The following is a 15641-nucleotide window of genomic DNA, read 5'->3' as shown; positions in this document are numbered from 1 at the left end:
TTGCTGGCTGCTCTGCTGAAGTCAAGGTAGATCATGTCCACTCTGTCCTCCTGGCCAATTAAACTGGTCACTGGATCAGAAAAGGAGGTCACGGTAGTTTGGCATGACTTATTCTTGACAAATCTATGCTGGATCCTGTGAAGCATTCCCAGTCCATTCCTTTCTAAATGCTCAGAAACCATCTGCTCAATGATTTATTCCAGAGTTTTTCTTGGTATGGGTGTCAGGCAGGTTGGTTTTGCAGTGACTCTTTCCTCCCCTTTTTGAAGTTAGCAACAATATTTCCCCTTCTCTGATCTTCTTGCGGGTCCTTGTCCTGCATGATTGCTCAGAGGTCACGGAAAGGAGGACAAGCAGAAGCTCCTTCAAGTCTGAGTTCTGATTCAGCTGGTCCTGGAGATGATCTCATTCCTTCACGGGAGCCAGGAGCTCCCCAACTATCTCTTGTATCTTGAGTCGCCAGTTCCTCTTTACGTTGATTCTCCATTTGAACCCAGTTCTCCTTTGGGGAGAAGACTAAAGCATAGTATGAGTCAAACTCTACCCTCTCCCATCCCCTGCTAATATCCTACCAACTTATCTTGGCAGCTGGACATCCCTTTCTTTCCCTGTTTCTGCTAACATAGCCAAAAGCGTGCCTTTTCATGGTTTTAGCTTGTCTTGAGAAACGTTATGCTGTTTTTCTGCAGGTGTTAGCTACTTGCTAGTAAACCTCTTTTCAGAAGACCCCCTCTTCCTTTTCCTGGGCATGTCCCTTTCGGCTCTTGACTCGGTCAAAAACTCCCTGTGCATCTACAGTGGCTTTGCTAGGCTACCCCAGCCTTTTTTTTTCTCGTTAGAAGAGCGCGTGATCGTACTTCCAGGATCCTGGTTTTGCAAAGTCTTCAATCATCCTGGGCTCCTTTTGTCCTGACGATTTCTCTCCATGGGATCCTACCTGGTAGTTCTGTATGTTTATTGAAATTGGCTCTCCTGAAATCAAGTGTTTGGTTTGGACCAAGGATGTTTTCCCAAGTGAAACTTGGCACGGGTCTGCAAGTGAGATGGGCGGTGACAAATTTGAAATATACATAAATAAAATACAAATGATCTCATTCTGCAAGTCAGAGGTCGAATGCGTATTCCAGATTGTTTCTGTGGTATATCTGACTTAAACCCAGGTCGTTCTTGCTTTCTTCCCCAGGTTCACTGTATGAATGAGAGGGAGGCCCAAGGATGCTTTCAGTAGTAAATGTGGACTCAACCTTCATCTCAGGATCATATTTCTCAGTCCAAAAATTCTTTGGAAAACAGTTGTTTGCTTACCCTGCTCCTCTCCGAGAGGCCTCCTGTGCTGTTTACCTCCCTCCATATAATCTAAATAACTCTGAACCAGGTAATTTTCAGACAGGACTTGCCCCTACCCTTGGCAAACAGACCACAGCAGCTGAAAACAAAGATGTTTGGAGAACCAGATGTTTTGAGCTCACCCCCTTCCTGGACGTTGCTTCATCTTGATGACTTTGGAGATTTCGCCCGCTTAACTTGGAGCAATTTGCTTGCAAGTTGGCTACTGAGTGATAACGGTTATTAACTCAATACAGGAGTTCAACCGCAGTGGGGATTCAGAAGGAAGAAAACAGTCTTTCTGCCAAGCAGGAAAGGAAAATAGTCAACATTCCCCCCACCCCCCGCCCCGGCCACTCCTAAAACAGCCGCATTATTGTCTTTGCTATGAGCTCTGCTGTAGTTGCAGATTTGCTCCAATGTCTTCCCCGAGTCTTGCAATCCTGAAGTACTATCTCTTGCTTCTGAACGGGTGTTGTTCTTGTTGGCTGTTTCCAGAATGGTGTAAAATGGGGTTCCTCAACCTTGGCCACTTGAAGATGGGTGGACTTCAACTCCCAGAATTCCCCAGCCAGCAAAGCTGGCTGGGGAATTCTAGGAGTTGAAGTCCACCCATCTTCAAGTGGCCAAGGTTGAGGAACCCTGGTGTAAAAGGCAGAGCGCCCATGAAGTTTGCCAGTTGCCAGTTGCACACATGTGGCATCCTACACACGGGCAGCCGTTTTGCAACACCAGTCAGAACAACTGCTAGGAGTCCTTGAGTTGCAAGCCCATCGATGCAACCCTGCTCAGAACCAGAAATATCCGACAGAGAGCTGTCCCATCTTCACTTGAACACACCCAGCAAAGTTCTTCTGAACTGGGCTTGCTCTTCAGAAGTTCTTCTAACGTCCAGCCAGAAAAGGCCCTTGTCCCGTGTTCCCAGCGTGCTAAAGCACACAGAACCCAACCAAGATTCAACGCATCACACTTAGTAGGTTGGGCAAACGCAGTTGTTGACCTGACTTGGTTTGGCGTGTCCTGCAAAAGCAGCCGATGTGAAAACCGCACGTCGTTCTGGTTTCCGATAAAGCACATATTTTATTACAGATTCTATAGGTCATATCTTATTAATATAAAATTGAATTTTATATTTGTGTTATTTATGTTTTTACTGATTTTAAATTGTTTTGTTGTGAACCGCCCAGAATACCTCCTTGTGGGGGAGTTGGGCGGTGATATGAATTTGATATATAAATAAAATAAAGAAATAAATATCTGTTAAGTTCATTAAAGGTTTTGGAGAAGTGGTGTAGACCTTGATTCTTTGCATAACTAAGGAATCTCACTGATTTTACTGTATATCATATTTTCATCTTTGGCTACAGCACCTTGGAAAGTTTTTAAAAATTTTGGGTACAGGTTTTAGGTTTTGAACTTGATGAAGTTCTTAAGAGTACAGAATTCCTTTGAAATCCACTTCAACAGGTCATTCAGAAATGACAATAAAAGTCATTCCTTGGTGGCATTATACATGCTTTATTAAAATTACATTGCATTAATGGTGAGGGTGAAAACTAATTGGGTGTAATCATTGCGCTGGCTGAAAAATTAACTCAGCCACAAAAGGGTCTGAAAAATCCTGTAATGAAAAGTAAGTTTAGTCAAAGGTGGGCATCATTTATGGCTTATATTAAAGAAGTTTTTCTACAAGGGCACCCCATAGATAAAAATGTCATTTAATATAGTAAGCGTGGATGATTAAACTTCTATACTCTCCTCCATTGTATACTTCCAGGAAATAATTTTAATTATCCTTTTTTGGTTCATTTTTGTTAGTTTCTATTTTACTTTTTTTTAAAGAAAAACCCTATATCTGGATACTGTATTTGCTCAAAAATAAAAATGTTTAGACAAGAAAGAGAAAAGGAAAGATGTCTTCTAATAGCATATCATGTAGGTGATAGTGTTCGACTTGAACCGGGGAGACCAAGGATGTCCTCAAGGTATGGTCAAGAAAGTCAAGATGGTGGCCATGTTGGTGTGATCAAAGCTCTGTCCACTTTTTATGTGTTGCGTGTGCATGGAAAAATGGGTGGAGCTTCAAACATACTGTTATGGCCACATCTTGACTTTTTTGACCCCCCACCCGCATAGATGCCCCTGATTGGGCTCATCCTGGGGAAATGGCTCTCTTACCTTCATGAATTTATTGAGGGGCCTTTAAAGCAGTGTTACTTCCCTCCCTGTATAAGTTAGACCAGTGTTTCTCAACCTTGGTGACTTTAAGACGTGTGGACTTCAACTCCCAGAATTCCCCAGCCAGCACGGCTAGCTGGGGAATTCTGGGAGTTGAAGTCCACACGTCTTAAAGTCACCAAGGTTGAGAAACATTGAGTTTGATGGACCATCCAAAGACAGACCTTCTACTCATTTTAGATCCGAAGGCCACAACTGGTGACCGAACGAACCCATTTTCTGAGTTCATGCAGTACATTGAACCAAACCCTCAATAACAGTCTGGATTTGCACACTATAAGACGCTTCCACCCCCACAAAACTAACCAAGGCTAAGCATTACCAAGATCAGGCTGCTGTGGCTCCCGTCATTGCTGACGTGGGTTGTGTGAACGCAGCTCTTTTAGACATCCAGGGTTCTCTATGATTTTGTATTGATTCACGAGCAACCTATAGAAAGGCAGCTGGGATTCTCATGCTGCAGCTGGATGTCATTCCTCAAGACGTCCCAGTCTCTACCCTCAACCGGCTCTGCTTAAACTTAGCCAACCGTAGCATGATGCGCAAATGCTGGTGTCATGTGCTCACAGTCACGGACTCGTAGGCATAAAGGTGCTCAGCCAAAGAAGCCAGACACAGGGACAAACCATACAGACTCACCCTCTACAACCCAGGTGTGGAGAAGGCTCAGAAACACCCCCCTCCATGTTTTTAGGAAATCTGGGGGGCGGGCAGCCCTATGATTGACTCGCATGTGTTCGGTCATTTGGCACCTGCAGAGAAGATGAAGCGGAGGTCCAACCCTTCGAGGTAGACCAGGTCTGGGAACAGACAATGCAGGGACGGCTGATTGATTGATTGATTGATTGATTGCTAGAGGGTATCGTAACAGGATCTTGAAAGCCTGAGATATTTGCAAGATCTACAGCTTTAAGAGAGTTAACTATAGAGTTAACAAGAGATTGCTTTTTGGCTGTGAACATCACTGAATCAGGTGGCGAACTCTGTATAAGAGACGTATTCTTCTTCTTCTTCCTTGTTTTTGCTTTCTGATTTTTCCTTTTAGGCTCACTGCTTAATTCCCTGCTGTCTTGGTATATTTGTATTATGTTATTTATTTGTTTGTTGTTACTTTTATGTATCGTTGAAGATATATTTTATGCCTAATTTTTCTCTTTTGTATATTTTGAAATACATATAAAGGTTGATATTTATATTTCTTGTCTTCTCTTAATCTTATGACCCAACAATACCCAACTGAATCAAGGGGGGGGTTTGTTGAATCTCTTTCTGCACTCCTTCCTTTTCCAGGACCGAGTTATCCTTTCTTTTCTCTTTTATTACCTCTCAGCGGTTCTGCTGTTGGTCCTTGGGCTCCCTCATCATGTTGTCTCTGCCTTCCTTGGCAGGAGCCTTCCGAAGTTTCAAGAAGCAAAGCCTTGGGCCTTCTCAGCCATGAGAGGTTCTTGGCCTCTTCCCACCCCGGGAGCCTCTGCAGACGCAGAGATCTTCCCGCAGCCCACTTGCTCTTTTCGTGCAGGGAATCCCCACCCCCACCCCGGCCAGTTTGCCCCTTATAACTGGATGCCCTGATTCTCCTGGGCCAAGAGAAGCCGCCCAGGGTTCACAGGTGGCCTCACCCCCAGGGCTAGCAGTGAGGAAGGATGGAGCTGTGGCACTGGCATTCAGATCAAGGGGTCCTGCAATTCACTCACTCGCACACAAAGACACCCCTCAAGTAGAGGAAAGTCCTTTCCGTAAAAAGCCTTCATCCCATCAGCGATGTGACATGGAAGGAGAAACATCTTAAGTTGGCAAAGGTTGGCTTCCTTTCAGCATCTGAGAAAAGTGGACCAAGATGCACACAAATTATGTCGTGATCTGCTGCAAGAAGGGTCTCTACCCTCTAGCCCTGAGCTGGGGACTTTTAACCAAAGGAGAGACCTCGTCTTCATGGGTCCTTTCCTGTGAAGCTGGGGACTAGCTTTTGCTTTGAACTCTTGGACAGAGAGATTCCTCCCCCCACCTCCATCCCCCCCACCCCCAGGCCTGTTGCTGACTGCATAGCATAAAAGCCAAGTGGGACCTTTCTACTTCCCCAGCTGTGTTCACATGGGATCCTTCAGCAGGACTAGTAAGGTCCTAGAAGCTCCTGGTGAACAACAAGCTATGCTTAGTTAGTGTTAGCCTTAGCTAGGTTTTTTGTGCCTTGGCAGGTTGGTGTAGTTTGGTGAAATAGATCCACAAGACTAGTAGCCACTTTCCTTCTCCATGAAACTCCTTTTAAAAACATTCAGATTGGTGGCCATAATTTCACCTTGTAGTAGCAAATTCCAGAGCTTATCTTTGTTTTGGGAAGAAGCCATTTCTGTTTTTCTGACCACCAAAAATAGGACATTCAGCTAATCTACATGGTATGTAAGTCCATGAAATATCTCCTTGTTCTCTTCTTCTCCACCACTACCACCACTCTTTCTCCTTCTCCCTCTCCTTCTCCTCTTCCACCACCACCACCATCACTACCACCACCTTCTCCTTGTTCACCACCACTCCTTCTCCTATTCCTCTTGCACTACCACCACTCCTTCTCCTTCTCCTTCTCCATCCTCCTCCTCCTTTTTGTTATCTTGGGTGGCTTTTTACTTCTATATTCTCTTTGCTTAAAAGATGTACAGTTTTTCATTCTCTCTGCACTTTCTGTCCATCTCGCTGGACTACAAATTACAGTGAGGCAGCAACCACAGAAAATCCACCCTGAGACCCTCCAAAACACTGATCTCATGCATGCAACACATGTTTGGGTGGCTGCAGAGACAAGCTGTAGATCTGCTCTAAACCACGCGCTTCAAAGTCATGGGCTTGTTTATGTGAAACAATAAAGTCTGGGGGAAAAGCAGCATTAAGCCAGCTAGAAGCCGAAGTAATTGAGGCTCCTCTTCCTTCCTTAAGAAAAAGTGAGAAAAATGGGGGGAGGAGGAAAGTGCAAAGACAAAAACAGAATATAGCTGGTGAAAGCCGGAAGGGCAGAAATATTTCATCCCCTTTATATTTGCAGAGTTTTCTGTTTGTTCCTTTGCTTCTCTGAGGTATTAGAAGAAACATTTGGAGTATCTCAATTATTTTTAAGAACTTTCCTCTCTTTTAGGAAAGATGCCTGCTGATTTATAGGTCAATGTTCATCCATCATCCCTTTGTATTCCCCTGCCCTGAAAAAATGGACAGGCAATTTCTTCAGGCAGCATCAATCCATCTGGGCTGGAAAAGATGCTAAGTAGTGAGAAGCCTGGCTGTCGTTTGGGTGAGCAAAGTCCTGGGACTCTCAGGGCCAAAGAAATGGAAACAATTACCCAGGGAGGAGGCAACGACAAAGCCCTTCCATGTCTTCCATGCAAGAATCCATGAAGTCATTGCTTTATTTACTGAGGTATCTATGCTGGTCTGTCTCTCGGTGGCTTCTGTCCTGCACCAACAGCCTAGGAGATCAGAGGCAGATCGGAGGTATGTGGGGCAGCTCTAAATCTCACCCCACTGCAGGGATACGGGCGCTCAGGATAAACCAACCAGCTTCCTTCAGATGCTGAGCTTCCGTGCAGACAAACTGAAAATCCAGGAAGCAGAGCTGGGAGTTGAAGTCCACTCATCTTAAAGTGGCCAAGTTTGGACAACACTGCTTTAGAGAGTTCGTGGGAAAAAATGTCCCTGTTTCTCCATCCTTCCATTTAGCAACCCCCATAGCCGATCCCATGTTTGTTTGTTTGTTTAATTCAATTTTGAGGCTACCGAACTCCTCAACAACTTTGGGCAGCTTACAATTAAAAGAAAACCACATATACAGAATCAAGAATACAGCAAACCAGAAGACCAACTGCCTATCACACACACACACACACACACACACACACTCCACAAAACCACAAGGACTCAACCACCATCCTATCCCAAGGCTAACAGTTGCTCAGAAGGGTCCCAATCCTCCAAGGAGTGACATTCAGGTGAAGGAAAAGGCAGGGCAGTTATCCCTTGTTCTTAGACATCTCAAGATTCAAGCTTTTCTCTTTGTTTCCCCTGATGAAGTAGGTAGCATACAAATACAAATAAATACTGTTTTTATTTTAGGGTATGCAGAGTTTGAGTGTTTCTCAACCAATCTTAAAGTTGCTGTCTGGACTTCAACTCCCAGAATTCCCCAGCCAGCACAGCTATGTATAGAACAGATTCAAAGTTTCCTGAGTGAATGAACCGATCCATCTAAAGTTGGATGGGCAATCACATCAGATGTGCTTGGAAGCCCAGGGTCCTTTAGACCACTGAGTACACTCCTTGCTCAGTGCAGGAACCCATATTCAAGCATCACCAACTCATGGATGTCCATCCTCTTGCTTGAGGAGCAGGTGGGAGCTATAGCTACAGAAGCCATTGCACAGATTCCTCCGGTGAATCAATTACACTCTTACCTGGATCAGAACTCTCTACTTATGGTCACTCATGCCTTGGTCATTGCACATATGAGTTACTGCAATGCGCTCTGCATGGGGCCACTCTTGGAGGCCAGTCAGAAGCTGCAACCTCTGCTGAAAGTAGCCATGCCAGCAGTAATGGGCATGCCTTGCAATGTTCACGTAACGCCTCTGCTTTGTGAATTGCATTGGTTGCCTGTGGGTGTCCAGGTGCAATTCAAGGTGCTGGCAGCCATCTGTAAGGCCCCACACGGCCTAGGGCCTGGATAGTTAGTTGCAGGATGACCTCTCTCCACTTGTGTTTGCCCATCTGCGAAGATCTGAGAAGGTCCCATCCATTAAAGAGTGCCATCTGATGGGACCCAGGAAGTGTGTCTTCTCTGGAATAACACCCCTCCCAAGATCCATACAGCCCTGGCTCTGCCGTCCTTCAGATGGCTATTCCTCAAGCAGGGCCAGGATGTCCTATGAGCCCCTTCTGAGTGAGTCATTGTTGGGTTTCCCCATCCCCCTGGCATGGCCACTTCTCTGTTGTTTTAAATTGTTATTCTGCTGCTTTAACCCTTGTAAGGTGTCCAAAGTCCGGCATGACTGAATGGCGGAGAAACGGCCATTCTAACTTTCAACCGAAATCTGCCTTCCAACGACTGAGATCTGTTATTCCATGTCCTGCATATTGGAATGAGAGAGAACAGCTCTTGACCTTCTTCTTGGCATCCTCTCAGGCCCTTGAGGAGTGCTACCCAGCCCTGCTCCATCAGGCCACTTCCACCTCTCAACTTCCACTCCTTGGGTCATCCCCGTTGCCCTTCCCTGAGCCCCTTCTAGGTTTCTCTCAGTCCTTCTGAAAGTCCAGACTCCAGAATCAGACACGTTCATTCACCATGTGGTCTGAGAAGCCCCACGTAATGTGGAATTATTATTTCCCATGGTTTGAAGAAGACACTTGGGTTGATGTAGCCCAAAACATTTAAGGAGGAACTAAATAAACCCTAAAACAAGAAGCAGGTGGTTAAGGGGCAAACGTGGGAAAGCGAAGAGGAGAAAGTAAAATGGCAATCATCATTGTCATTGTCCCTGTCATAAAAATAACACAAGGTGACAAAGGGCCTGTGGAACTTCACGGGCCAGTGGGAAAACTGTGGGCCCAGCAAGTCAGATCTTAGGGTTAGGCTTGCCACGATGCAGAATTTTGCAGCGTTTCCAGGGGTTTCTCCAGATGGGTTGCTTAGCGAAAAGCACAATTTCTGATTAGGGCCAGGCCAAGAATCTGCTATAATAAATGAGCCAGGTGCCAGGGAGGGGGGCAGCTAAGGAGAACACAAACCCCAACCCCTGAGTCTAAACACATGCAGATGTGCTCCTGACCGGGGATGTTCTGAAATCTCCCCTCCAACACCTCGTGCAGCAAATGCCCTTCGATGAAGGACTGAACGATTTTTGTAAAGACATTTGGGGTAACATAATGAGTTCTGAGAGAGTTATTATTGGGGGGAAATGAAGGTCTAATCCAGGGTTTCTCAACCTTGGCAACTTTAAGGTGGGTGGACTTCAACTCCCAGAATTCCCCAGCCAGGCAGGCTGGCTGGGGAATTCTGGCAGTTGAAGTCCACCCATCTTAAAGCTGCCAAGGTTGAGAAACACTGCTCTAACCCCATCATTCAGTAAAAATCAAATAGTCTGTTTAATCTTGGCCATGGTTAACCCAGGATAAGTAAGACACGCCAGGTTAGAAGAGAGTCTGCTGTGAACCAAATCAGCAGCTATTTGCATCTTTGAAGAGGAAGAGGGGCTGGTTCCAGAGTCGTGGATCATTTCAATTTCAGTCGAGGCGTTTGGTGAGTTGTGTGAAAAAGTGTTTCTGAAAACCTGTCCTTTGACTAAGCCCTCATAACGAAAACATCTGCAAAATACCGATATCATTTGTTCTCGCTGGCTATAGTTCATTTCTCCTGGATTACTATTAAGTGCAGGTTCTTCTCTTACACAAATTTTCTCGTCCTTGTTACTATCTTTAGATAAATGATTCAGCTTCAGCGCCATCAAAACAACTTTGTTCAGAAAAACAGAATGAAAGAGCGCTCTCTCGACCAGGACTTTGTCTGAACTTGTTAAAGTGAGGAAGGAGCCAAACATCAATGGGGGGGGGGGGGTTGTTTTCCAAATTCCAACACTTTCCAGTGTGTGGGTGGCTGAAACCGAGTGTTTTGACTAAGAGAAAGCACAACAGTCATTTTGAGTCAAAACTGCAATTCAGCCACAGAGAGGTTGTAATGATCCGTGCGGGATCCGAGGTTGGGAAACAGAAGGCAGGTCTGGGCAAACTTTGCCAAACGTCTAAATCTTGGATCTTCCAGAAGAGCAGAGTCTGTTGGTCAGCGCATCAGTACGCCATGATTTATTTATTTAAAAGATCTGCACGGCTGCCCCTCTTAAAGCACAACTCTGAGCGGCTCAGAAGAGCAATAAAAAACCCAACCTTTAAAAACCATAAAACCGTAAAACTGTGAAACGCAACCCAAACCCGGTGCCTCAGTCATCCCCCTGGGATGCCCCAACAACCAACCCAAAATATGCTCCCTGTACCCCAGTGGGTGGGTGGAGGGCTGCCGGATCACTGGTGGGAGGGTGTTCCATAAGGTAGGGGTAGCCACAGAAAAGGCACGCTTCTGAGGTCCCACTAGATGGCAAGATTTCAGGGAAGGGACCTGGAGCGTGGTAGGATGGGCAGATGTCCTCAGGGAGAGGCGGTCCTGTCCCGTGCCATGTAGGGCTTTGGAGGTGTTAACCAGCACCTTGAATTGCGCATGGAAGGAAACTGGGAGCCAGTGCAGCTCGCCCAACAGAGGTGTAATGTGGGTGAACCTAGAAGTGCCGACATTCTGGAGCAACTGTGGCTTTTGAGGGGTCTTCAAGGGCAGCCCCATGTAGAGACATTGCAATAATCCAAACAGGAAGCGCCCAAGGCAAAAGTGATCATGAGCAAGGCCTCCCGGTCCAGAGAAGGGTACAACTGGCCCCCAAGATGAATCTGTGCAAAGGCCCCCCCTAGCCAGGGCTGCCACCTGCTCATCAAGCAGGAGCCATGAGTCCAGAAGGACCCCCAAATTGTGCACCAGTTAGGGCCTGTTTGGACAGGAAAATGGGTTCTTCTCTGACCAGAAGCCTTTGGACAACTGTAGCAAGCCTCCACTATGTCTTCTAGCATCACGGTCTACTTCTCTGCTTGTTCACTTTAAACCAGAACCAGGTAAGGATGAAGAGGGCATTTTATTTGCAAACCACTTTACATACCCCCACCCCCACCCCCACCCCCACCCCCCAAAACTACAATCAAACATCCACGGTATAAGTGTAAAATATAAAGCAGAAGTAGAAAAATAACCAACTGTAAGCAAAATTACTCGTAAAGAAATAATCAGATAATCACATAGTTAACTCATCATCAACTCATCCCATCCAAAAAGTTCTCTAGAATATTTTAATAGTTCAAAGTGAGCCAATGCTATTTGGGCTGACCGCGTTTTGGGGATGAAGGCGATTTCAGAGTGTAAACGCAGCAACAGAAAAAGGAGGCCTGTGTGCCTTCTTCCCACTTAGCACACGGAAGGCGGGGATCACAAGGGGATTCTCCAGCGATGCCTGAGCTTGGGGGGGGCGGGTTAGAACTAGTTAGAGAAGGTGGTCCTCCAAGTACTCTGGTGATGAGTCATGTAAGCCTTTAAAGGTCAAAACCATCACTTTGAATTGCACTCAGAAGCTAACAGGAGTCAGTGCAGGGCCCAATGCACAGGTGCTCCACACCCACGTTTTCAGGGTCTCCTACATTTTGGACCAAGTGAAGCTTCTGGGTGGTCTTCAAAGGCTGCCCCATGTAAAGTGCATTGCAGTAGTCCAGGCAAGTGGTGACGAAGGGATGAGTTGCTGTTGGAAGGTCCTCATGATTCATGTAGGGCTGCAACCGTTATGCCAGTCGAAGCTGGGCAAGGCCCCCTCCTGGCTGTAGCCTCCACCTGTCCATCCGGCAGGGGCTGTGACTCCAGGATGACTCCCAAGTTGTACAGGTGCTTCTTTAGGGGCAATGCCACCCCATCGAGAGGCAAAATCAGAGATGTTGAGAACCTCAATAAACCACCATCTTGCTTGGGATCAACCTCTGCCTGTTTCGTCCCATCCAGCTCCTCACAGCCTCCAGCCCCTGGGTCAGGGCAATGGCTGCATCTCCTGTGTGGCCTGAGGCAGTGATGGACAGCTGGGTGTCATCAGCATTTTGATGAGTCTGTGCCCTGAACGGAAACTGATGTCAGTTTCATGTGAGTTGAAAAGCAGGGGAGAACGAATGGAACCTGGCAGGAAATGACAAGGGAATGACCACTGGCCGATCTCTCCTGCCCCCACCCACCCGAGGAAGGGGCGGAACCCCTGCAAGACAGCTCCTCCCACCCTCAACCCTGCAGGCGGTCCAGAAGGATATCATGGCGAATGGTGTCGAAAGCCACCGAGGGGTCCCAAAGGAGCAGGAGAGAGGCGCTTCCTCCACCCAGGTCACCACGAAGGTCCTCCACCAGAGCGGCCAACGTGGTCTTGGTCTGAATCCTGACTGAAAAGGTCCAGAAAATCTGCTTCTCCTCGGTACTTGGCAATTGTACACCGACCACAGTCTTAATAACCTTCTCTGAAAAAGGAAGGTTAGGGATACCCCAAAAGTTGTGAAATACAGATGGAGCCAGGGAGGATGTCTTTCAAAGCTGCCAGGATCACTCTCCTGAATGGAGGCATTGACCACCTCCATTGATTCAGCCTGTCATAGTCCCACCAAACCTCTTCAGGAGCCAGGAGGGTCAAGGATCAAGCCCAACAAAGCGCCCTCTCCACCTCCTCAGAGACCTCAAGCCCAAAGATCCCAGATTACGTGGCAAGACATTGCCCCATCACCGTGACAGACTCCACCCGTGAAGAGGTTAGAACTTTGGTAAATTGGAGCAGTCAAAATACCATGCAAACTGGTTGAGCAACTATGCAAGAGATCCACCTGTTGCACTCTTGGAACAAAGGAAGTTGGCCACCTTAAGCAGGGCTGCTGGGTGACAGCCCACCAACGCAGTAAGGGAGGAGAAACAACATTTGGTTAATTCAGTAACCAGCTTAGGTGGATTGTGTGAATACGACCATGCAGGACGTCTGAAGAGGTTCACCTGTAGGTTCTACCTCTTTTCTATCTTAGCCTACAAATCTAGCCTGCTTTGATCGCACAGTTGTGGCCTCCACTTTGACTTTTTTGACTACCTGCTGGATCCACCCCTGTGTGGCTGTTAATTCATATCGTTTTTGTGATTTTTATTAAAAGTTTTAAAAGCAATAATAAGAACTACTATGAACTAAATTAGAAAGAGAAAACAAAAAAGAAAGATATAACTGAAAAAGCTAAGTGTGCAATAAGAAAAAAGAAGAGAAAAAAAGAGAAAAATGTAAAGAAGATATAAAGATGTAAAAAAGTAGTTTCCGATATTCTTCACAGCAGTTATAAGTACAATTATATTTTAATGTCTCTCTCCAAAGTTACATCAGGACTCTCTTCTTTCTATAATCTATCCTGTCTAATCATCAAAGCCTAAATCACAAATTCTTTTTTTTTATTTGTACGCAAAAAGTCCATAAGGGTTTTCTAGTCAGCAATAAATGTAGATATTGTCTTTTCTCTGATCAAAGAACTCACTTTGTCCATCTCAGCAAGTTCTGTCCATTTCACCAACCATTCCTCCCTGGCGGGCAGTGCCAAATCTTTCCATCTTACAGTAATCTCGCTGCAGTAATCATATATTGAAATAATCTTCCATGACTTTTTTCTAATTGTTTATCCATCAATCCTAGAAGGAAAAGTTCTGGCTTAATTGAATATTACTCTTTAAAATCCTCTGGATCAATGTCTGTATTTGAATCCATTTTTTTTTTTAGCTTTTTTACATGTCCACCAAGCATGATAAAATGTCCCTTCATGTTAATTCATGTCATTTTTTAAGAAGTTGATTTAATGCTTCATGGTAAACTGCCAAGAAATGCCGACCCATTAGGGCGGAAGGGGGATGTGAGAGCATAAATCATTTCTTCTCAATTCCAGGAAGAAACAGAGCACAATCCTACAGTAAAACCATAAAATTCTGCCTGATAGTTGCTGCACAGTCCCTCCGGCCAGACTCAGGAACCTCAGCTTCCTCTGATACTCGTGACATTCACGTGACTTTTAAAGCAACCCTGTCGGGGTTTTTCCAGGCTGAGGGAACGCCTGGGAGAAGATGGGCTGCCTCAGATATAGCAGAGAGCTGCTGCGGTTGCACGCGTGCTAAGGGCCCAATATCTCTTCAGAAGCAGTTTCAGAGCGTGCACAGCTCCAAGGGGGTCCACGGGGGGGGGTTCAAAAAAGTCAAGGTGGTGGCTGTGACTATGCAAAGGACGGAGAAAGCACCCATAAAAAGGGGGCGGGGCTTTGATCGCACAGTCACAGCTGTCCTCTTGACTTTTTTGAACCCCGCCCCGGATCAAGCAGGGTCACAGAGCTGTATGGACTTGACCCCAGCACAGCCACCCACAGGCTGGGACCGATTCATGGCAGGTGTCTAGCTGAGATCGGCACGGTTCCCACCATGATGATGCTCCAGAAAGCCTTAAAGGCCTGGCTACTGACCCTGGCCTTGGGGTGGGGTGGACGGGATGCCCGTTTGTGGAGTTTTATGTGTGCTTTGTGGTTGAATGGGCATCTTCTGGGTGCAAAGCAAATGGAGCAAGATGAGAAGCAGGCACGGATCGGCCAGGAAGAGTGATCGGGGAAACCTCCGTAAGTGAGATAAACGACTGAGAGGAAAGCCAGGGAGGCAGAAGAGGATGAGCAGGATCTGTGCGTGGGGGGCAAATCCTGCAAGATGGCCGGCACAGAGTCACAATCAGATGCATGTGAAAAAGGGGCAGGGCTTCCACCAGTGTTGTGCCCAGCATCTTCACTTTTTTGACCCCAACAGATACCCCTCTTCCTACAACACGCCAGGCTTGGCATTAACCTAGGAGAGTTTTTTGGGGGGCGGGGGGTGGCTTAGCATATGTGCAAATCTAGTCCATTTAGTGAATGTGTGATTCCGGGTATTGTGGGAGCAGAAAGTAAGTGAATTCCCCAGTGAAGTTATTCACAAGCTGTTGTGTGAATCTTGCCTTTGCCAGCCCACCTTATTCACAGGGTTACTGGGATGGGGATCAAAGGGTTGGGGCTCCCTTGTTCTCCACCCTGGGAACATGGAGGGAGACAACAAAAGGACTGGAAAACTTTTACGGACTTTTTGCTAAAAGAAGAAAAAAGGGAAATGATGATTTATGGCTGTAATGATCGAAAAGATGAGAATTAAATAAGGGGTTGAAGGGATTTCTGGAATAGGTAAGAGAGAGGAGACAATGGGTTTGTTATTATCTATGAATTGAAAAGAAGGTCAAAAATCATTATAATTAGTTTCTTTCCTTTTTTTCTTTTTCTGCACCTTTTTTCTTTTTCTTTCTTTCTTTGCTATCTTTTTCTTTAATTTCACTTTTACTGTATGTAAAATTCTTAATAAATATAAATAATAATAATAAAAAAAGAGATTATAGAAGAAAAACAAG

This window comes from Python bivittatus, unplaced genomic scaffold (assembly GCF_059951505.1).
Source record: "Python bivittatus isolate LINGU-HERP-01145 unplaced genomic scaffold, Pbiv_v1 ctg000980_np1212, whole genome shotgun sequence".
Lineage (NCBI taxonomy): Eukaryota > Metazoa > Chordata > Lepidosauria > Squamata > Pythonidae > Python > Python bivittatus.
The sequence above is the reverse complement of the archived record's forward strand: the minus strand, read 5'-3'. Positions refer to the sequence as shown.